At 43.4% G+C, this 24,536-nt stretch overlaps 1 long non-coding RNA gene across 1 annotated transcript; it reads left to right on the top strand.

Moving 5' to 3' along the window:
* The first annotated feature begins 6,140 nt into the window (after window positions 1-6,140).
* On the top strand, window positions 6,141-23,788 carry LOC134477554 (uncharacterized). The gene is made up of 3 exons (XR_010049570.1): window positions 6,141-6,454; window positions 22,490-22,760; window positions 23,351-23,788. It is a non-coding gene; the product is annotated as an uncharacterized LOC134477554 (long non-coding RNA).
* Window positions 23,789-24,536: the final 748 nt, after the last annotated feature.

Genomic DNA, 24,536 nt, shown 5'->3' with positions numbered 1-24,536 from the left:
TCATGGAGAGAGGCTTGGCTCTGGCTGTCCCCACTCTGGCAGTGGCCCATTCAGGGCTCCAAATTATGTCCTGCTTTGGATGCATTTATTTTTATTTTATAGTATTTTTAAATGTTTTTTCAAAGGGAACAAAACCAAGTAAAATAAACAGCATAAAGCCAATCAAAAGAAAACAATGAGAGCAACATAGATGCTTTGATGATTGGGTGGTTTACCTAATTTCCTTGGTGAGTTTTTTTGTTTGTATATAGGAATGCTAAGGGTTTTTGTATCCAGCTATGCTACTGAATTTGGCTATTTAACCTAGAAGTCTTTCTGTGAAACTTTCGGAGATACTCTATGTAGAGCATCATGTCATTTGCAAATGATATTTTCGTGTGTACCTTTCCTATTGTTATTCTTTTATTTCTATCTCTTGTCTAAATTATCTGGCTAGTGTTTCTAGCACTGTACTGAGTAGGAGTGGTGATAATGGACAACCTTGTCTTGTTCCTGAATTTAGGTTGAAAGCTTACTGGTTTGGCCATTTAGCATGATGTTGTCTGCTGGTTTGTCATTAATGGATTTTATCGTATTGAAGAACTGACCATCTATTATGATTTTCTACAGAGATTTTTGTTTTTGTCATCAGCGAGTGTAGATTTTGTCAAAAGATTTTCTGCACCTATTGATATAATCATGTGATATTTCTTTGGCTCTGTTGTATGTGTATCACATGGATCGCTTCCCATATTTTGAACCTACATACTTGTCATAAATGCCTCTTGATCATGGTATATAATCTTCTTGATGATTTGCTGCATTCTCTTTGCTAGTATCTCTACTGAGGAATTTTACTACTGTGTTTATTAGGGAGATTGGCTTACAGGTCTCTGGGTATTTCTCTGACTTTGGTGTCAGGGTTAAGACTTGCCTTCAGGAATGAATTTGGGAATACTGCTTCCCTTTCAATGTCATGAAATAGTTTAAGGAGTATGGGTGTTTAGTTGTTTCTAACTTTCTTATAGAACTCTGCAGTGAATCCATCAGGATCTGAGCTTTTCTTTGCTATGGGATTTTACTGACATTTTCATTCTCATTAACTGATATTGGGGTTTTCAGAATTTGCCTATCTTCCTGATTCAGCTTTGATAAATGGCATGTACGTAGGAATCACACCATTTCTTTTCTCTTTTCCCTCCTACGTGAAGAAGGATTTTTGAAGTAGGTATTGATGATTTTCTGAATTTCTATAGGATCTGTAGTGATTTCATTCTTTTCATTGTTCAGGGCATGAATAGGAGTCTTTTTGCCATGCCCCAAGTGACTCCTGATGTACTTGGGGTAAGGACCAAGACAGGATGAGAAAAATAAGAAAAAACAAAGCTTGGTCTGTGGAGTCCTTGCCTCTAGATGGGAGGAAAGGTGCTGGCTCCTCACTGCAGGACCCATTATTTAAAACTTTTCACAACTTAATGTCACAGGAATCCCTGTTGTCCTAGCAACCCACTCTTCAGATTACCTTGGGGGTAGGCACTTTATGGGCTGAATCAGCTTCTTCAGGTGGCGCCCAGTTGCTCTTTGTTCTTGGAATGGTCATGCTCCAGCTTTGCATGTGTGGTCAGTTTCCAGCTTCAATGGCTCCCTACATCTTTTCTTTCCTTTTTTTGGTAGGGTTGGATAACAGCTTATCAATTTGATGTATTCTTTGAAAGAAGAATTCTTTGCTTCCTTAATTCTTCTGATTGTTTTGGTAGTCTCAGTTACATTTGTTTTCTGATCAGTTCTTTGTATTTTTCTCCTTCCTGTGATCTTTGGGATTGATTTGCTCTTCTTTCTCTAGAAGCTTAAGGTGCAACATTAGCTTGTTTATTTGTGCTCATTCTGTTTTCATGATGTGAGAATTCACCACTAAAATATCCACTCGAGGCCTGCTTTAACTGTATTTTACAGGTTCCAGTTTGTTCAATCAGCATTTTTGTTTGTTTCTTAATATTTTATAATTTCTTCTTCAATTTTATCTGTGACCATTGGTTGTTCAGTAGGGTGTTAATTAATTTCCATGTGTTTATGGATGTTTTGCAGTTTCTTTTGCATTAATTTCCAATTTCAATGCAATATGGTAGGTTAATATGCATGGGATAATTTCAGTTTCTTTGCATTTACTTAGAATGGTCTAGGTGCTAGTATATAGTCTATTTCATAAAACATCTCAAGTGCTACTGAGAAGAATGTGCATTCTGATGTTGTTGAGGGAAACACTCTGTAAACATCTTCTCAGTCCATTTGTTCACAGGTTTGGCTCAGTGCTGATATTTCTTTGCTGAGTTTTGGCCCAGTTCATCTATCTCTTTGTGACAATGGTGAATTAACGTTCTGTTATAACCTAAGCCCCCCTAGCTATCCTAAGTTCTGTTCTAAGGTATAAGCCCACCTGCTGCCTCCCTTTATCCTGCCAAAGGACAAGTATTTATTTGTGGAGGAAATATGGCCTATACTTTCCTCCCAACTAACTGGACAGGGATATGTGTAACAGCTGTCCTGTTGCCTGATATAGAGATCCTACCTGGGGATGAGCCTGTCCCCATTCCTAGTTTAGATTACATCACAGGCCACTCAAAGAGGGCAATTCAATTTATTCCTTAGTGGTAGGCCTAGAGATATCAGGAGCCTTAGGTATGGGGGCAACAGGAGTAGGGGTTTCTGTCCAACCTTCCAGCCAGATTGTTAGTGATGTGCAAGCATTATCTAGTACCATTCAGGTCATTCAAGACCAAATAGACTCATTGGCTGAAGTAGTTCTCCAAAACAGAAGGGGACTAGATCTCCTAACAGCAAAACAAGTAGAGATCTGTGTGGCACTGCAGGAACGATGCTGCTTTTAATTGACTCCTTAGCTAAAGTAGCTCTCCAAAATAACAGAGGGCTAGACCTCCTGTTAGCCGAAAAAAGAGGACTGTGCTTGGCTTTAGTTTAGGAGAGCAATGCTGCCTGTATGCTAATAAGTCTGGGTGGTAAAACAAAATTTAGCCGAACTCCAAAAAGACTTGGGATGGGCAGAACAAATGTTCTGCTTCCCATCATGGATGACAAACATAATAACGACTGTAGCCGGTCCTCTTGTTATGATTCTACTGTTAGTACTTTAGGTCCCTGCATAGTAAATAGGCTAACTGCATATATCAGGCGTTAGATGCAGAGCATAAAATTAATGATGGTTAAACAAGTGTATAAACTTGTCCCCTGAGATCTTTAGGTCAAAGATTTGACCTCAGTCACAACATCAGAGGGGAATGTTATAACCTAAGCCCCCCTAGCTATCCTAAGTTCTGTTCTAAGGTATAAGCCCACCTGCTGCTTCCCCTCCCCTTCTCCCTTCAAATCTAACTAGGTTAAGTTTTAACTTCCTAAAGGCCATAAAACAAAGGCCTGAGGTAATAGCTCCTGACAACCTGGGTCTTCCCTACCCAAAAAGACCCGGTACCCAGTCACACATTGTGTTAATTGCATTAGTCTCCAAATTGGCTCCCGGAGACTCGTCACCAGGCCTGGATTTTACCTAATAAAGCCTTTGCTTCTCAAATTTTAATTTCTTGCTTTCTTGGATTTTATACCGGGGTCCAAGTTATCACAGGTTCCCCATTAAAATTGTTTTATTACTTGTTTGATTTTCCATGTCAATTCCTATGGCTACAACCTCCCAACAGGAGCCATGCCACCACCTCAATTTTAGACTGTCGTGAGATTTCTTAGCTTGGCCTGGTGGTGCACTCCTGGAATCCCAGCACTCAGGAGGATCAGGCAAGAAAGTTTGAGGCCCACATGAGCCACACTGTGAAATTCAGTGCAGCTTGAACTACAGAGGTAGATCTCATCTCACAAAGGAAACAAAATAACAACAAAAAGATAGAGATGGGGAGGGGGGACAGAGAAAAATAGAAAGAGAGACAGAGAGAAATGTCCTGTAAGAGATTAATTAGTTTGCCCCCAATTAATCCCACCTCAGTTAAAGTCTCTGGACATGAGTAAAATGCAAACATAGTTTCTGCCAAGTCAAGAACACTCATTGTCTGGAGTCCAAAAGCCATTGAAGTCCTCTCTCCCAGCAGAAATCTCCCAAGCCTGGGCTTGATTGTCTCCCTGGTCTTCTGAGCACTGACAGGAATCCCCCATCAAATGCCACCTACCAAATTCCAGTGTTGCTTTTTCAGCTGGCATCTTTGGTCCTTTCCAAATTCTTTACACAATACTTTCCAAAGGCTCCTGTATCACATGCTCAGAAAAAGTCATATCCAGGCCCCCTCTACCCTGGTACCACTTTTTTGAGGGGTGTTTTATTTTATTTATGTATTTATTTAGAGACAGGGTCTCACTCTATGGTATAGGCTGGAATGAAGCTCACAATTTAGCCCAGGCTCATCTGGAACACATGCTGATCTCCTTGATGCAGTCTCTGGAGTGCTGGGATTATAGGGGTGTGTCATCGGCCTGGCTCTGGTATCAAATTCAGTTTTACTTGCTTTTCTCATCCCTGAAATGAAATATTGAACACCCAAAGTTAACGAAGAAAAGGTTTATTTAGCTCACATTGTGGAGAGGTTTCCTTCCATAACTGGCTGGCTCCCAGGCAGGGTGGCATGGCAGACAGGCATTGCAGGGGAGATGCTGGGATCCAGGGTGTGATGCTGGGATTAAGGGTGTGTGCTTACTGAATCAGTCCCCTGCCTGGTTTGGCACAAGTCTGTGAGTGCACAATGGGCAGCCCCGCCCTCCTCCCTGTGAGTGCTCTCCAAGAGGGCTGCAGGGTCACCTGCTGCTGGCTACTTCCCTGCCCGCTGCCTGCTGCCTGCCCTACTTTGCCATGGTCTAGTTCTCCTCTCTGATGCCCATCTGCAGTCTCAGCCTCCCTTGGAGTCAGCTGACAATGGCCTGAAAACTACCAAATGGGAGCCACAGCAATTCCTCCTTTACTTTGGGTGTCAGGTATTTGGTCTCAGCAAGGACAATGCAACTGAGACATGGTGGTCCTTCCCTCCCTTGAGAATGTTCATTCCTAGGCCCTATGAGGGTCAGTAGAGCTTTGCAGTACTGCAGTGGTTACACATGCGACTTCTCAGGTCCAGGAGCCAGTGCTCATGGAGGAGCTGGAGTTCGATCAGCTGAATCTGGCTGGCATTTCGGGCCTTGGGGCATTTTATCTCTTTGCTGATGTTTAATCAATTTGTTATTGCTGTCTGGGAATGTAGCTAGTAGTAGAACCAGGTCTTGATTTCTAGCACCACCAAAAAATGAAAAAAAATATTATTCCTCTGTGTATCTGTAATGCAATGCAGTATAATACTTTAAAAATATTTAAAATCAGATTTGTATAAACAGTGATACATGTGAAGCACAGTGTTTCAGAAAGATTAAGAAATTACAAAATGGATCAAATCTTACCATGCAAAAGAGATACAGGAAAGATGAGTCTCAGTACCTGACAAAGCACTAGAGACCAAATGTACGTAGGATTACTTTGAACACTAAATGTAAACTTTTACAATGCAGGCACAGCCATCGTAAAACATACTACCCATGTATATTGGAATTTCAAAATTTCTATGGGGTGAAGTGTATGTAACATAAACTGTAATGTTTATCTGTTTTCCTTAATGGCCTTAATGATATTGTACTGTATAACTGTCAGCATTCATCTTCAAAAGTTTTTAATGCTGACCAAATAGAATCCTGTGCATTAACCAATGACTCCCAATTTGTCTGTGTCCCAACTTCTGTTACCCATTATTTATTTAAGTTTTTCTTTTCATTTGACTGTTATGCACCTCACACAAGTGGACTGAGACTTTTGGGCTTTTGATTTGTTGTGTTTTGTTGCCGCTGGCTGGTTTGACTTAGTATAATGAACCAAGGCTCCCTGTGTCAGGATTTCCTTAACTTTTATGCCTCCTAATACTGCATTCCATGTCAATGCCAGATTTTCTTTCGCTGTTCATCCATTAGTGGAAGTCTGGCTTCTTCCCCTCTTTGGCTGCTGTGAATCACTGTGGCCACTGTGCACAGCGCTGTGGTTCCACTGACTGAAAAAGCTCTTTGCAGGTCTTGGCTGAGGTCCTCTGCAATCAGTTCTTAGATCAGGTTTCATGTTCTGAAAGTCATCTGTATTCCCTAACATCTGCCTTGATCATTGTTATGGATTGAGAACTGGTGGTCAACTTAATGCCAGCTGGATTACATCAGCATGCATTGCACTAAGATGCTCCACCTGAGGAGCGTTGACAGGAAAAAGAGGTGGAGAAGAAGGGAGGTGTTGAGGGTTGAGGTGTTAAGAAGGCGTTGTGAGTTCTACAAGTTGCTGTCTGAGCTGTTGGTTCTGGAGAAGCTTTGGTCCTCACATGGAGCATTGCTTCCTGGCTCCAGAGGGGAAGACTTGTGCTGCTTGGTCTCAAGGATGAACTTGTCACGCTGGCTTCCCAAGGTAAGCCTGACAGTGCTTTTTGTCGGAGGAACTTGGGGCCTCCGTGTCACTGAGGAACAAAAGTAGAAGGGAAGCACATATTGAAGCCCACAAATTGGCTCTATCGTTTAGCAAGAGACGTAAGTTCCTCTGCAATAATCCCTGAAGAGTCTTTAACTTATATATTTAAAACAGCAGAGAAACCACATTTTATTAGACTTGACTGCTTGCCCCAGAAATGCTATCACGAATACCTGGGGAGAGAGCGTTTCTCTCATACATGGGATTCTTAGAGGTAACAATGTATGAACTTGTTCTCTAATACGTTCATCTATATATTTCACATGTAAAATATGTAAGAATTCATGTCCGCCATTTCTTGAAATGTAACCTGGAAATATTGCTGAATGACTTTCTTTGTCACAAACATTGCATGCCCAGTAGACAAGAGCATATGTTCTCATATGTTGGGGGTGGAGTACCTGGTAAATTTTACTAAGTTCAAGCTTGATCACAGATTTGTTTTTAATTTTGAGATCTCTCTTTTTTTTTTTTTTGTCCAGATGGTCTATGTTGTTGTGAGAGTGGGGTATTAAGGCCCCCACTGCAATAGTGTTAGCCTTTCTTTGGTTTTTTGTGTCCATTGATATTTGTTTAGAGTCAGGTGTTCCAGAATTTGGTACATATGATTGCCGGAGTCTGTTAATAAGGACATAGTGTCGCTCTTTGTTTCTTTGAAGTTCATGTTTTCTGTGAATAGAAGAGTGCCCTTGTGTTTTTCTGGTATCTGGTCACATGGAATGTTGTTTTCCTTCCTTTGACTTTCAGTCTATGAGTTTTTTTTTAAGTTAAATATGTTTCCCGAATGCAGCACCTGGTTGAATCTCTTTTTATTTTTGTTTATTTATTTATTTATTTTTTTTTTGGAGGCAGGTGGTTTACTTGTAATTGAGTTAAGAATTTCACAGTACCTGGCAGTTGCTGCATTGCAGAGCTATACTCCAAGCCTGTATCTTGCTTTTCAATCTATTCTGCCAGTCTGTTTCTTTATGATCAATGAATTGAGTGCGTATATGTTGATATTTACAATTGATATGTATTGACTTACATTTTTTCCATGTTTTTTTTTTCTGTTGTTACTTTCCTGTCTTCACCCTATATATAATTGATGCCTAGTTGGTAACCTCTTTTTACTAGTGTCCTTGTGGTTATGCTCTTCATATTCTCTTTCTAATATGTGTTTCAGAGCACTCTGGAGAGCTGGTTTGGTGATCATGAGTGTCCTCAGGTGCCCTTCTCCAATAATTTTATTATTTTTCCATCAACTTTGAAAGATATTTTTTGGGGGTGCATCACTCTGGGTTGCACTTTGCTTTTTTTTAGGACTTTAAATACCTTTACTCCAAACTCTCCTTGACCTGTGCCTTCCTGTTGAGAAAATGGCTATGATTTTGATATGCTTTATTTGTTTCTTTTAGCTGCTTTTAACATTGATTTGTTGTGCTGAATTTGGCCCCCTTGTGGCCAGATGTGCCTGGTCATCAGGAGACCACAGCCAATCTCTTCACTTTCATGCTGTTGTTGGAGCCACTGCTTTGAGCCAGCCCAGGCTCCAGCCTCAGAGCTTTTGCTGACCACCCAATTGCTGGGTCCCTGCACACACATGGGATGATGTTCAGGCTGCCACCACCCCAGTGCAGATGGCCACACAGAAATATCAGGTCTTCAGAGAAGCAGTGTTTGTGGCAGGAAGGCAGGAATGGATCTATGCTCTACATTCTGTCCACAGCAGCTATTTGACAACATGGAACAGCAGAATCTCTCTGACCAGCTTTAAAGCAGGAAGGAGGGAGTCTAAGTGAAATAAATGTAGCCCTTGAAACTTAGATGCAGCTATGACGGGAGAGCCTCTGGGTGGTGGGATTGGTACGCTCCAACCTTCAAGCCAGAGGAGGGCACACGGATGGAAACCAGGGCTTTGAGTTGGGTGAGAGAGGGCAGGAAGGGATAGGACAGAGGTCATCTGAGGAGCTAATGGACCTGCGCACCTCTGGAGACAGGAGTTCCCGACAAGAGATGGAAGACACAGGCTCTCTCGGTGTGGGAGCGCAGAGTGGGTGCTGGGGACCCCGGGATTGTTCTCTGGAGTTCTTGGAAACAAGCTCTGATGTGCTGGAGATAACAGGCTCTCTTTCTGTTCTAAGCAAATTGGGGAGTTAATCCCCTATCCAAAGCCTGCATGCTGTTTCAGGCTGGTTCCATGGAATGGGCTGGGTACAAAGACAGAGGCAGAGAATGTTCTGGGGCCAGCCAGCGCTGCCCATATGACCCCTCAGACCTCTGCATGTTGTGGCCAGGGAGCACCAGGACTCCTGAGCTGTTCTGCCTGGGAGGAAGAGGCACCAAGTAGCCCTACCCCAGTGCTCACCCTCTGGGCCCGCTGTGTGCTGTGAGCTGCACTTAGGCCATTCATCCTCCCTGGGTCTACCCAGAAGGATGGCCAATATGTGCCTTCCCAGGTCCAGGTCCTGACTATACCAAGTAGGACAGTTTGCCTCAGTTTTCCTGTGGTGAGAGGTATACTGAGCCAGATGAGAGGGGACATATCATCCCTCTGGCAGCCTAACAGGAGCCTAACAGAGGGATGATATGTCCCCTTTCATCTGGACTTACAGCAGGACTTACTGACCAGGACATGAAGGCTGCGGGGAGGCTTGATTGGTCACAGAGCACTGACTTGCCCTTCCACACTTTCTTACCGTCTGAACTCACAGGCTACAGGACACTCAGTTCCTGTGTGATCAGGGACCATCTGTGTGGGAGGGAGGCCAGGGCACCCTGGGTGAAATCTGTGCTATGCCCAAGGCCCTTGTTCTGCCCTGACCTGGCTCTGAGGACAGGTCACCTGTGGATGGCTGGTGCCGGGCCACCTGGAAGGTGGTAATGAGGGACCCCTGGGCCACTGCAGGCTCACTGAAAAGAGCTGCTGGGAGAAGGCAATGAGGAGACCAGCGCTGTCCCTGCCCCACAGTGGCCAGTAAAAATTGTCACCTGCCTGCATCAGAGACCTATTTTTGCCATAAGCCTGCCCTGGGAAGTCTCCTGCCAGGAGGTGCAGAGGATGGCACTGGGTGTCTGGAGCCAGTTTGCACTGATATAGAAGCAACACCAAAGCCCAGCATCGGTGTCAGTGACACCTACCAAGTCCTTGATCTGCTTGAGAAGGATCAGTAATCCACAGTCCAGGAGGAAGGAACTTTCCTGAAACATGAGCAGAACCCTGGGCCCTCATCCTTACCACCATCCACACTGTTCCTTTTGCTCAGCCCGCATTGCATACTCAGAGGCTCTCAAGAAAAATGAGTTAGCTGTTTCGCTGCCGCGCCTAGCCATCGGTGTGCAGAAGAGGAGCTGGGCGGATCTGGGGTGCCTACATCGGCCTCTCCGTGTGTCTGGAGGACTGTGGATATCTCGGCCCAGACTGTTTGGGTCCCTCCAGGCTTCCAGGTGCAGTGAAGGGGAGAGGTGGGTTTGAGGCCTCTACATCCGCCTCCCCATCCCGGTTGCACTTGGAGAACTGCTGAGCTTCCGACGGGTGGGCGGGCCCACATTATCCCCCGAGCCCAGCCTGTTTTGCTGCCGTGCCTAGCCATCAGTGTGCAGAGGAGGAGCTGGGCGGATCTGGGGTGCCTGCATCAACCTCTCTGTGTGTCTGGACGACTGTGGATATCTCTGCAAGCAGGGAGGGATCACAGGTTCCTGAGGCACCGCGGCCTGTGGTGAGTACCCTAACCCGGCTGCGATTGAAGAGCTGTGGAGCTTCCAAGGGGCAGGTGGGCTCACAGTGTCCCTGAGGCCCAGCTTGTCTGGAACTGTGGAGTTCTGAGCAGGCAGAGGAGGGCCATTGGGGTAGTGTGGTTCTGCAGGCCCAATGGCTTGGGGTAGTGTGGTGCCAGAGCCTCAGTAGCTGCAAACATAGAAGGGGATTTTCAACGGATCCTAAGGAAGCTTTCAAATAACACTTGAAACACAGAAATATAGGAAAATGACAAAATTAAAGACCAAATTACAACCTCAAACCTCCAGCCCATCTCAAGAAACCCTAGGAGCAATGTATATAGAAAAAAATGTATGCCATCCAACTCATATATCGGACACAATAGCTACTGAAATTGACAAGGAACTCCAGGAAGCTTTAAAGAAATTCAAACTCGAAATAATCTCCCAGATAAAAGAAGAAATGATAAAAGAAATGAAAGAGATTCTGAATATATCTAAACAAAACACAGATAAAAAATTGGAGGAACTAAACAAAAAGATGGAATCCCTAGACGAGCAATATAAGAAACAAACAGAATACATAATGCAGATGCACAGAGATATACAGGAAATAAAAAACTCCACTGAAAGTTGTAAAAACCACCTTAATGAAAGTGAAGATAGAATTTCAGACCTTGAAGACAGGATTGCAGCTAGTGAACAGGAAAGGAAAGATCTTTTAAAAATAACAAGGAATCAGGAAACAACAATTCAACAACTGCAAGACGATGCAAAGAAGAATAACATAAGAATGATAGGGATTAATGAAAAAGAAGGAGACAACATAAAGGATGTCAAGAGGATATTTAGAGAAGTAATAGCTGAAAATTTCCCAAGCATGAGATCAGAAACTGACATCAGGATCAGTGAAGCACATAGAACTCCAAATAGTCATAACCAAAATAAAACTACACCCAGACATATAATAATCACCATCCCAGAAATCCAACACAAGAATAGATTATTAAAAGCTGTCAGAGAGAAAAGACAGATCACTTATAAAGGAAAACTTATCAGAATCACAGCAGACTTCTCAGCACAAACAATAAAGTCAAGAAGAGCATGGAGTGAAGTATTCCAGATCCTAAAGGAAAAGGACTTCCAACGTAGGCTGATGTATCCTGCAAAACTATCATTCAAAATTGATGGTGAAATATGATACTTCCATGACAAAGAACAGCTGAAGAACTTCATGAACACCAAACCAACCCTGCAAAAAATATTGAAAGACAGTTTAGATACACAAAGGAAAAAACCACTACGCAAAGCAGATAATTAAACAGAACAGAAAGATAAAGATGCAACAGCAGAGAGATAACATCAACAATAAACCAGCATTTAACAGTAATAACCATTAATGTAAATGGTCTCAATGCACCAATCAAAAGAAACAGACTAGCAGAATGGATCAAGAAACAAACTCCAACCATATGCTGTTTACAGGAAACCCATCTAACCCAGAAGGATACTCACTGACTGAAAGTCAAAGGATGGAAAACAATACTTCATGCAGCAGGAATCCAAAAAAAGGCAGGAGTAGCCATTGTGTTTGCAGACAACGTGAACTTTAAACCAACAATGACCATAAAGGACAATGAAGGTCACTACATAATCATAAGGGGAAAACTCCAAGAGGAAGAGAGAACTATCTTAAATATATATGCACCAAACTCCAGAGCACTCAGTTATATAAAAAATCTACTAACAGAAATGAAAACTCAAATTATCAGTAACACAATTCTAACAGGAGACCTTAATACGCCATTGACACCAAGGGACAGGTCAACCAGACAGAAAATGAGCAAAGAAATAACAGAACTAAATCACACCTGCGAACAAATGGATTTGATAGACATATACAGAATGTTCAACCCAACAACATCAGAATATACATTCTTCTCAGCAGTACATGGATCATTCTCTAAAATAGACCATATATTAGCTCACAGAACATATTTAAACAAATTTAAAAGAGTTGAAATCATCCCTTGCATGTTATCGGATCATAGCGCTCTGAAAGTAGAAATTAATGATAAAAGGTACTGCAAAAATCCCACAAACACATGGAAACTGAATAACACATGCTTGAGTAATCAGTGGGTCACAGAAGAAATTAAACAATACCTAATAGAAAATGAAAATGCAGATACAACTTACCGGAATTTGTGGGATGCAATGAAAGCCGTCCTCAGAGGAAAATTTATTGCACTGAGTTCCCACATCAGGAAAACAGAATGAATACAAATAAATAACTTGATGCTACACCTCAAACAGCTAGAAAAGAAGAGCAAGTCAAGCCCAAAGCCAAAAGAAGAGAGGAAATTATAAAGATCAGAGCAGAAATCAATGCAATAGAGACTAAGAAAACAATCCAAAGAATCAACGAATCAAAGATTTGGTTCTTTGAAAGAATAAATAAAATCAATAAGCCCTAGCCAACCTTATTAAAAAAGGGAAGAAATAGCTCAAATTCATGCAATAAGAAATGAAAAAGGTGAAATCACTACAGATCCAATAGAAATACAGAAGATCATCAACACCTATTTCAAAAACCTCTACTCTCAAAAGTTTGATAACACAGAAGAAATAGACAGATTCTTAGAAACATATGAAGTACCAAAGCTAGATCAAGAGGATGTAAAACTGTTGAATAATGCAATCTCTGTTAATGAAATTGAAAATGTAATTAAGTCCTTACCTACAAAGAAGAGCCCAGGCCCAGATGGATTCACTGCAGAATTCTACAAGAAATACAAAGAGGACCTAATGTCAACACTCTTCAAACTATTCAATGAAATTGAAAGGGAAGCAATCCTTCCTAAGTCATTCCTGGAAGCAAATATTACTCTAGTACCAAAACCTGAGAAAGACCCAACTAAAAAAGAGAACTATAGACCGATCTCCCTAATGAACACAGATGCAAAAATCCTCAGTAAAATATTGGCAAATAGGATCCAGCAAATCATCAAGAAGATTATACACCATGATCAAGTGGGATTCATCCCAGGAATCCAAGGATGGTTCAACATACGTAAATCAATAAATGTAATTCACCATATCAATAAAGCCAAAAATATGAATCACATGATCATTTCCATAGATGCAGAAAAATCCTTCGATAAGGTCCAAAATTTATTCATGATAAGAACTTTACAGAAAATTGGAATAGATGGTCTTTACCTCAATACAATAAAGGCCATTTATGAAAAACCAACAGCCAGCATCATACTAAATGGCCAAAAATTGAAAGCCTTTACTTTAAAATCAGGCACAAGACAAGGATGTCCTTTATCACCACTCCTATTTAACATATTACTGGAATTACGAGCCAGAGCAATTAGGTAAGAGAGAGAAATAAAAGGGGTAAAGATAGGAAAAGAAGAAGTTAAATTATCATTGTTTGCAGATGACATGATACTCTACATAGAAGACCCTCTAAACTACATTGAAAGACTCTTAGATACAATAAATTCAGTAATGTGGCTGGATACAAAATCAATACTCAGAAATCAACAGCATTCCTATACATGAACAACAAAATCACAGAGAGGGAAATAAGAGAAACTACACTCTTCAGATTAGCAAGCAAAAAAATGAAATATTTAGGAATTACTCTTACAAAAGAAGTGAAAGACTTATACAGTGAAAATTATAATACACTGAAAAAATAAATTGAAAGTGATCTCAGAAAATGGAAAGACATCCCTTGCTCATGGATAGGAAGAAAAAACATTGTGAAAATGGCCATTCTCCCAAAACTGTTATACAGATTCAATGCAATCCCAACAAAAATACCATCAACATACCTTATAGATCTAGAGAAATCACTCCTAAATTTCATCTGGAACCAGAAGAGACCTAGAATAGCAAAGGCAATTCTAAGCAGCAAAGACAAAGCAGGAGGCATCACAATCCCTGACTTGAAGTTATACTACAAAGCAACAGTAGTAAAATCAACATGGTATTGGAATCAAAACAGAGCCAAAGATCAATGGAATAGATTAGAAGATACAACCACAACTACAAACACACTCAACTACCTTATCTTTGATAAAAGAGCCAGGCAGTTTCACTGGAAGAACGACAGTCTCTTTAATAAATGGTTCTGGAAAAACTGGCTCTCCATTTGCCAAAAACTAAAGCTAGACCCATGTCTATCACCATGTACCAAATTAAAATCTAAATGGGTCAAAGATATGAATATTAAAACAGAAACACTAAATATATTGGAAGACAAATTGGGTAGAAACCTTGAAGACATAGAAGGTAGATAATTCATGAACAGGACTCAAACTGCACAGGAAATACTTCCCAGAATCAATAACTGGGACCACTTCTTATTAAAAAGTTTCTGCATGTCAAAAGAAATCTCCAGCATAGTGAAAAGAAAACCCACAAACTGGGAAAAGATTTTAGTGAACTCTCTCTCAGACAAGGGACTCTTGTCTAAAACATATAAAGAATTAAAAAAACTCAGACCTCCAAAATTCAAAGATCCAATCCAAAAATGGGGATCTGAGATGAATGCACACTTCTCAGATGAAGAAATGCAAATGGCAAATAAATACATGAAAATATGTTCATCATCATTGGTCATTAGAGAAATGCAAATTAAAACCACACTGAGATACCATCTCACTCTTGAAAGAATGGCCAGGATCAAGGAAACCAACAGCAACAAATGCTGGAGAGGCTGTGGGGAAAAACGAACTCTCCTACACTGTTGGTGGGAGTACAGACTGGTGCAGCCTTTGTCGAGGTCAGTCTGGAGATTTCTCAAAAAGCTGGGTTTGGAAGTCCCATTTATTCCAGCTATTCCACTTCTAGGCATATTCCCAGAAGAACTGAAAGCATCATACCACAGTGATATATGTGCACCTATGTTTATAGCAGCACAATTTGTAATCGCCAGATCTTGGAAATAACCCAAGTGTCCATCAACTGAGGAATGGATAAAAAAGTTGTGGTATTTCTATACAATGGAGTATTATTCAGCTATAAAGAAGGATCACATTGAGATATTTATCAATAAATGGGCGCAGCTTGAGACCATACTCATAAGTGAAATAAATCAATCTCACATGTGTGAATACCGAATAGTTTCCCTAATGTAAGTAATGATTCAAATATTTAAAAATATGTAGTAATCATGATTCCCCATTATGTGGCCTTGAAGCCTTATAAAGTTTTCACTCATTAATTAGAAAGGCTTTATTCTGGGCTTCTTGATATGGAAATATTTGAAGCTATAGTATATGAAGTTTTATTCAAATATTTCAAGGAAAAAGACAGACACTATGGTAACTACTATTAAGTCGGGTTGTTTGGTGGTGAAGCACTAGGTTGCTGAAACAGTCATGCTTTGACCTCTATTGTTATATTGTTATGTCCTGTTTTATCTCAATCTCTCTTATTCTTTAAAAAAATTATTTAGTTATTTCTTATGTTTGTTTTAATTAAGGGGAAAAATTTAAAAAATTAGGATATATAATAGTAACTCTTTTTGATTTCCTATTAACTTGTTTTGAAGTCCTGTAATACTCCCACGATCTTGTTTTGACTGATTAGACTCTGTTCCATTCTGTATGAGAGTATCAATTTTGAGGTTATAGGCAACTACTTTGAAGGCAATAAGATTCACTAAGATGCACATTCTGGTTTGACTATTGTCTCCTTTGGAAGTCCTGTAATGTTTACAATGCCTAAGTTTTATTGGTCTTGTTCTCTACTGTTTTGTTCAACTTTATAATATCTAATGAGATAGACAATTCTTTTTAAGGAAACAAGAGACAACGTTGATAACCATTGTTGATAACCTTGTACTCTGTTCTACATCATGTGCTATGTCTATCCTTGGTTTTGACTGACAGCTTTGTTTTGCCATATTTGACTGTATTCTCTCCCCCCCCCCAAAAAAAAAGTAATAAGAACTAAGGAGTAATAAATTCCAAAATGTGTAAATTTTGTAGTAAAAAAGAGAGGGGAAAAAAAGAGCTCTAACGGATATAACAGCAAGTGTGTTTAGGGGTGTTAAATAGCTGACTATATTAATGTTTTTGGATCATTGAACACACCTGTTTGCAGTCTCCCTGTTTGAATGTTCACTTTGTATTCTTTGATACTGTGATTTGAGCAACTATTTCCAAGATGATAATATGTAATCTATTAATAGGTGATTTCTTACTGTTATGTTTTTTTTTGTAGTTCTGTATTATGTGTAACCTTACACTGCTTTGTTTTGTTTTGTGTTTTTCTCTTTTTCCTCCTAAATAAAATTTAAAAAAAAAAAGTAAAGGAGGAATTGCTGGGGCTCCCATTTGGTAGTTTTCAGTCCATTGTCAGCTGACTCCAAGGGAGGCTGAGACTGCAGACGGGCATCAGAGAGGAGAACTAGACCATGGCAAAGTAGGGCAGGCAGAAGGCAGCGGGCAGGGAAGTAGCAGCAGGTGACCCTGCAGCCCTCTTGGAGAGCGCTCACAGGGAGGAGGGCGGGGCTGCCCATTGTGCACTCACAGACTTGTGCCAAACCAGGCAGTGGACTAATTTAGTAAGCACACTCCCTTAATCCCAGCATCACACCCTTAATCCCAGCATCTCACCTGCAATGCCTGTCTGCACACCACCCTGCCTGGGAGCCAGCCAGTTATGGAAGGAAACCTCGCCAAAGTGTGAGCTAAATAAATCTTCCCTTACTTACTTTTGGGTGTCTGGTATTTTGTCTCAATGATGAGAAAAGCAGCTAAAACAAAACTCAATACCAGAGCCAGGCATGATGACACACCCTTATAATCCCAGCACTCCAGAGGCTGAGTCAAGAAGATTAGCATGAGTTCCAGGTGAGCCTGGGCTAAATAGTGAGTTCCAGTCCAGCCTGCACTGTAGAGTGGGCTCCAGTCTATAAATGGTATGCTCTATGCTTATCGTCCTAGTAACCATGTACTTGCAGCACCAACTACATTGTTATAAATTTGTTATAAAATAACTGACCATGTTGGCCAGCTGTTCTGTATGCTTGTCGCCCCCCACCTTAATAACTTTTTGCTGTGTCAATTTTTGTTCTCCCTGTAAGAGACAAATGATGCTGTGTCTACCATTGTTCCCTTGATAAGAGACAAATGTTCCTGGAATTGGCAGACCAAGGTCTATGAATTGGCTAACCACCCACTGTGAGATGTCTCTGACCTCAAGTAAAGGGGAAAAAGGCCCACAGTGTTTCTGTTTCTCATCACTATGTACTTAATGATCAATGAGTTAATCATAAATGAACTATAAAAATCAGTCAAAATTCTAACTCAGTTGCACAGCTTTGTAAATTCCATCTGCACTGTGTCACTGGGCCAACCAAAAAATAAAAGCGCTTCTTCTTAGAATGACATCGTTGTGCGCTATGCTTTTTTCATCTCGGGGACACTTTTGGGGAAGTACAACAACAAGAAAATTTGTAAATAAATAAATATATAAATGAATAATACAAACATAAATAAAATGAATTGATACCACGTTTGTAGGGTCCTGGGTATGACTTTACTTGAGCATGCGATTCAGAGCTTTTGGAAAGTGTTGTGTAAATAATTTGTAAAGGATCGAAGTTGCCTGCTGAAAAAATAATGCTGATATTTGGTAGGTAGCATTTGATAAAGGATTCTGGTCAGTGCTCACAGGACCAGGGTGCCAGTAAAGACCAGACTTGGGAGATTTCTGCTGGGAAAAAGGATTCCATTGACTTTTGGGTTCCAGATCATGTGGGCTATGACTTGGCAGAAAATATGTCTGCATTTTCCTCATGTCCAAAGACTTTAACAGAGGCTGGGATTAAGTGGGGCAGACTAATTAATCTGGTAGAGGAAATTTCTCTCTGTCTCTTTCCCTCCCACCCCCATCTCTCTCTTTTTGTTGTCATTTTCTTTCCTTTTTGAGAGGAGGTCTCCCTCTGGAGTTCAAGCTGGCACTCAATTCAAAATGTAGCACAGGTGGGCCTCAAACTCCCTGCCTGAGCCTTCTGAATGCTGGGATTTCAGGAGTGCACTACCAGGCCAAGCTAAGAAATTTCAATTCAGTCTGTCCCTGCCTCCATCTCTCAATACAGTTGACTCTGGGGTTGGCACTGTCTGCTGAATCCTCTTGCTTGCACCAAAGCTTGAGTCCAGCTAGGCTGCCCAAGGAGTTGGGTGAAGTCCCCAAAGAAACAATGAGGGATGGAGTGTGGGGCTGTGTGTGTGCTTCTAGGACACATGCTGGTCCTTCTACCAGCAGCGTATTTCTCAGCTTGTCATCCAGATTCCTATTAACTCTCGAAAGCCAGCTCAAAATGCCCTCCACCCTTCACCAGATGCTGCAGTTTCTGCAGGTTTCTCCAGAGAAACAAAACCAACTGAGATGTAGGTGATAGAGAATTAGCTCAGGAGGTACAGGGTTAGGAAATTCCATGATCTGCCACTGCCCAGCACACTCAGCCCTCAGCAGAATTAATCCTTTCGAGTTTCTTCCTGGACACAGCCTCAGGTCCCTATGGCCTGTCAGCATTCCACACTTATTGTTAGCAGGCAGCCACGGGGACAGGAAGAGCCTTCCTCATCACATACCCTGGTGCACACCAGGCCTGGCACCCACAAGGGCTTCACAGTGTGCCTGCTGTCCTGACATTCGTGTGTGCAAATAAGCAGGTTTGTGAGCTGTGCAGCAAGTCCTCCCTGAGGAGCTTCCCTGCAGCACTGCTGTTGTAGGAGTCCAGACAGACCCTTAATCCCAAGAGAGCAGGGCAGCAGGCTGCTAACAGTCCTCACAGGACCCCATCTGGAGGTGGTAGGGAAGCCTGGAGCTGGGATGCTTCTCTGGCTTAAACCCAGCCAGAGTGACTAAAACCTCCTCACCACAGAGGCAGCTGCCCCTAGAAAGGGGATTCCTGGGAAGCAGATGCTGCCCTCCCCAGACTGGGGTCTTCTGTTGGTGCCCTGATTACTGGACCCATTCATGCCTTCTTCTCCTCCTTCTCTCTCTCTACCTGCTCCTCTTTCTTCTCTTTTTCTTGTTATTGTTCTTATTATTCTCTTCCTCCTCCCTCTTGGTCATCTTCTCCTCTTCCTTCTTCTCCATAATTTTTGGATTTCTAGCAACTGGGAAAACTGATGGATACTTTGAAGCACAGTTATTTCCATGAGGCATCAGTCACATAAGGCAGAAATGTAAAGAAAGCCTGGACTCTTTAGAGGAGACGGTGCCCCTTTTTTCCAGACCTGGGTGGTGCAGCCCTCAGGAGCTGGAAACTCAGCCTGGAATTGTGGCCCAGCTCTGTCCTGGTAATGCAGGAATCTGGACACAACTGAATCCACAGGGCCATAACTTCCATGGCTTGGTTGATAGGATGTGCTGCGTGACTCTGAAAGAAAGCCAGGATTTTCTCCGTTCCTGAAATGTGAGGTCCAGTGTGCTCCAACCCCATGGAGCCCACTTACATGGAAGTAGGCTCTCAGAGCTGCCGGGGACCACCTCTGACACCACTCAGCCCTGAGCAGTGTGTGATGCAGACTTGTTCTGTGCTCACTGTGAAGCCATAGGGTCCTCATGGCTGGCTTCTTGGCCATTCACCGCGTGACCATGATGCAGGAGTGGCATGAAGTTTGGGACACAAACACTGTCCCAAACCTCTCAGCACACAGGGCCTAGCTGTGAGCAGGGAAGTCATTGATCAGTGTAGGGTGAGGCTTGGTGGGTGTCTGGGAGTCAAAGTTACAGCACATGCCAGGAGGCAGCATCACAGGTCTCCCAGTGGTCACCAGCAGAGAGGCACTGAGCAACCTCTGCCTGCCTCTAATCACGGAGAGGCAGCCTGGGCTCCTACCCACACCACTGGCCTCCTGTCTCAAAAGGCAGCCCCACAACCTCGAGAAACAGAGTGTGGTATTTCAAGGGACCGCCATCCACAGAGCAACCAGAACAGAAAGCTATGGAGGACAGGGCTTGCTAATCCCAGCCTAGGCCCTGAGATCTTCTACTTTCTGTCTGAGTAAGTAAATGACTGCACTTTCTTCTCTCAGGAAAAAGGAATAGAACAGGAGCTCATGTGTCTCAGGGAAAAATCAACAGAAAGCTTCCTTTCATCCATTCTGTGAGTGTTCACGCTGAATGGGGAGAATTGTACTTAGAAGGGAAGAGATTGTGTTCAATGCATAGTGAGGGTTTAAATTATTTTTTAGGACATGAGGTGGGGGAGTGTGTTTGGAAGTGTTCAGGACGATTTTTTGTTTTTCTATCACAGCCAAATCGCCTCATCAGCTGACTAAAATTCTCAGGACACTGAGTGGATGCTCACCCATGACAATCTACAAAGGCACATTTACAGACACCAGCTCAGTCCCTCCAGGGTGCTCAGAATTTCTGTAGGGGGTGACTGTGCTGGTGAAACATGGCCAGGAGACAGCATCCTCTCAGGAGGCAGCCCTGCTTCCTTAACCTATGAATCTGTATTTCAAAGTGTGGCCTTCATCCCTGACTACTGAACTCAGAGTTCATTTAAAGAGGGCGATGTGTGGCAGAAAACCATGCTGTTCCTGTTTCTGGCTGAGGTTCCCAACACAGGCAGCAGCTAGTGCAGACTACCCTGTCACACAGGTGATGGCCACACTTGTGCCCTGCAGATGGGGCAGGGGCAGTGCCTGCTGAAGTCGCTGGGGTGGATATGAAGTCCCTGTGTCCTGGGACCAGGTGGGAGTTTCCCCTGGGCTCTAAAGAATTACCACATATTGGGTGCACTGAACAGCACAGGTCAAGGGTGTGGTTCCATCTGTTGGTGGTCACCCATGCCTAGTCATGTCTGTTCTTTAGCGGTCAGGGAGTCTAGGAGGCATGATCACACTTTGACCTCTCCCTGCCCTCTCTATCTCCACGGAAAACCAGTGGCTACAAACCTGAGTATGAGGAAGGCAGTATGCGGGTCACTGTGTACATGTGAATGAGGCCTGGGGCAGTGCAGATTGCGGGTCACATGAGGCACTGTCACTCACCAGCTGGGATCTTTCACACTCCGGTGACTTCCCCGAGCGTGGCTTCCTCATCCCACTCATGGAAGCACAAACAGGCAGAATGTACAGACATCTGGCATCTAAGTTGAAACCTAGGCTCTGTAACTGTCCAGCTGTGAGATGGGGGTCTCAGGGCCCAGGATGTAGATGGGTCAGTGCCGAGCTCAGGGCTGCTAGGAAGACTAAACAATGAAATGTAACCATGTAATCACTCAACATGTTGCAAGCAACACACCCTATTTCATGAGGGCTCCTTGCTCTTCTAGCATTTAATTGTTTCAAGCCAAGCAGAAGAATATTCTTGTTCTGAAAATTCACCACCATGCCCTCACCCTGAACACCCTGCCAGCACAGCTCCAGGTGACAGGTAACGGTCTCTCCGAAGGCCCTAGCCATGTCTGTGTCTGCTGCCCGCTGGGACACAAATCGCCACGAGCCGAGACTGCCATCCTGTGTGTTTTATCTTGTAAAATACTAGCTCTAAATGTAATTAGATGTACATGTCATTAAATGTTCTTGAATTTCAAATGACAATAATAACGTGGTCATTAATAAGCATGTCTTTCTGCTGAGAGCTTCCGGGCCATGCCAGGCACCACACTAAGGATCCATGGATATTACTCCCAGTTCTAATGGCCATTCCTCATGGGGGACACATGAGCTCCAACATTAAAAAGAAAGGAAAAGGCAGTGGCTCTGTTTACCCTATGCTGGGTGACTGCACCTGCATTGGAACACAGGCACCCTAAACCTGGTACCTTCCCTTAACTAACAGGTCAGCAAAGGCTCCATCCAGAGCAGTGCTGACAAACCTAAGGCTTATGTGCCACAGCCAGCTGCTCCTGATCACTGAAAGCTTTAAATACTAGCTGTCACTGCTTTAGAGGACCAGATGGGGAACACAGTCAGTGTAGCATGAAAGAGCAGACTGTGACAGTGTAACTGATGGGCGTGGCTGCGTGGCAATAAAACTTAATTGATCAGGACAGGTTGTTCTTGGATCCAGAGCCACAGGATACCACCTCCTGTGTAACCCTACACACTTGTCACTGCAGGTCACCATGGATGGCATTCCAGACCCTCCTAGAGCTCCTGTTGTCCAACAAGAGCCAGAGTTACCACCCCAGCATTACATTATGTGATGCTCCTGAAACCTGGGACACACTGTACAGAGTGTTACAGTCACATGTCACCACTGTCTGTGTCTTTTGCCTCTTAGGAAACATCTTGGTCCTGTCCCATCTCTGCTGCCCCAACAGAGGCTGAAGGTGTCAGAAATCTACCTATCCAATCTGGCATCCCCAACCTCATGTTTCTCTTGGGCCTTCCCTTCTGAGCAGAGAACATCTGGAGCAAATTCAGCTGGCCCTTAGGAGCCCTCCTGTACAGTGTCATCATTGGGGTAATCAAGGCCCATCTGTTCATCAGCATCTTCCTGGTGGTGCCATTAGCCAGGACAGGTACAAGGTACTGGTGCATCCCGTGGTCAGGTAGGTCACTGGCAGTGGTGGCACACCCACGATATCTGCCTGTTCCCTGGGTGGCAGTGACCCTCTTGAGCACCCCCACATTCCTGCTGCGCTCAATTAAAGCCCTTTTTGATCTAAATGTCTTTGCCTGCATCTTGCTGTTCCCCTATCTGGCCTGACTCTTTTCAATGATGGTGGAGTTGCATGTCCTCAGGTTCCTCCTCCCTCTGGCTGCCATATTCTTCTTAAGCTACAACATCCTGGCGTCACTGCGTGAGTAGGAAGAGGTGAACAGGAGCTGGCATGGGGCTCCTAGGGGGCAGGGCCACGGTGCTGATCTTCATGCTTGTGGTTGCTTTCTTGGTTGCTGGGACCCCCCCCCCCACCACCACTTAGTTGCCTTCCTCGAGTTCTTGTTCCAAGTGGCGGCCATCCAGGGCGGGTTCTAGGAGGAGGTAACCCACCTGGGCCTTCAGCTGGCCAACTTCTTTGCTTTCACCAATCCTGTGATCCTTGCATGAACCCTGTAATGTTTCTATCTGTGGGCCGCCCCTTCAGGACCTATGTCTGGGAGCTTTATAAGCAGCACACTCCTAGAAGTTTCCCTCCAGGTCCTGAGACCACTGGAATGAAAGCTACCAGCTCTTCTGGAGGAATTAAAACAGCAATGAGCCAGTGAGCTTGGCTTGCTTGTTGCTTCTTTCTGACACTGTAAAAACTAGAAGCTGATGACAGCCACCAAGATACTTAGGACCTGGCCTTGTGATCTGTGAATGTACCTTATGGAGTAAGGAGGACTTTATGGACTTCCAGAGGAGGAAATGATCCTGGGCTAACTGGGGAACAATAAAATCAGAAGAATCCTTATAAGAAGGCAGCAGGAAGCACAGACTCAGACAGGAGGAGACAAGCACAGGTCTGAGAGATCCAGGAAAGTGGCCTAGAGCCATGGTTTTCACGCGCCCTCTAGTGGCAGAAACACATGTGACACCTGATTCTTCGTGGTCCTTCATGGAGCAACCAACTGCTTGAGCCCCATTTCCACAGCTGGAGGGAATAAATTTAGTGTTACTTTAAGTTACTGAGTTTGTAGTAATTTGTTATAGCTTCAAAGGAAACTACTCCCCACATCCAGTAAGAGCCTCTGTTACATTTCCATTGGTCTAGAAATTTCTAGTTTGACTGCAAAGATTGAGAGGTGGATCAGGCAGAGACTCTGTGTCCAAGGAGCTTCCAGCGTCTAAGTAATTATGAAAAAGAACTGAGGAGCCACAAAGCACCCCACAGACCCAGCAGGGAGCACTCAGGGCAGAAACCAACATGAAGGGCGCAGCCTGAGGGGCCTGACGTCAAAGGGTGGAAGCCTGGATTTGGAGAGGGAAAGAAAGGATGCAGGAACCCAGAACCCAAGGTTGGAGGGTCCCAGGCTACTGCATAGCAGGGGAGAGCATTCTTATTCAACACTGGCTGGTGGGCTCCTTCCTTCTCTCCAGGTCCCCAGGAAGCCCCTAGCATCTGCTTTCCATGAGCTCATGGCACAGGAAGCATGGTTAGGAGAGTGTCATAGGACAGGTGACACAAGGTGTTTATAGGTGGGGAGGAAGGAACTGGAGGAAGGTGAAGAACCAACAGGATAAGGAGAGCTTCAGCTGGAGGGCAGCATGTCAGGAGGATGCAGGGTGCAACAGGACAGAACCTTGCAGCTGCAGGGCAAGAAAGTTGGAGTGGGATCTGCCAGATGCAGAGCCACTTTGCATTATGACAAGGTCAAGTGTAGCTACGGGACTGGGTGGTGGA

Source organism: Cavia porcellus, unplaced genomic scaffold (genome assembly GCF_034190915.1).
Source record: "Cavia porcellus strain 051 isolate PalLab524CR breed Dunkin Hartley unplaced genomic scaffold, mCavPor4.1 scaffold_9, whole genome shotgun sequence".
Lineage (NCBI taxonomy): Eukaryota > Metazoa > Chordata > Mammalia > Rodentia > Caviidae > Cavia > Cavia porcellus.
This window is presented reverse-complemented; position numbering and strand designations above follow the sequence as displayed.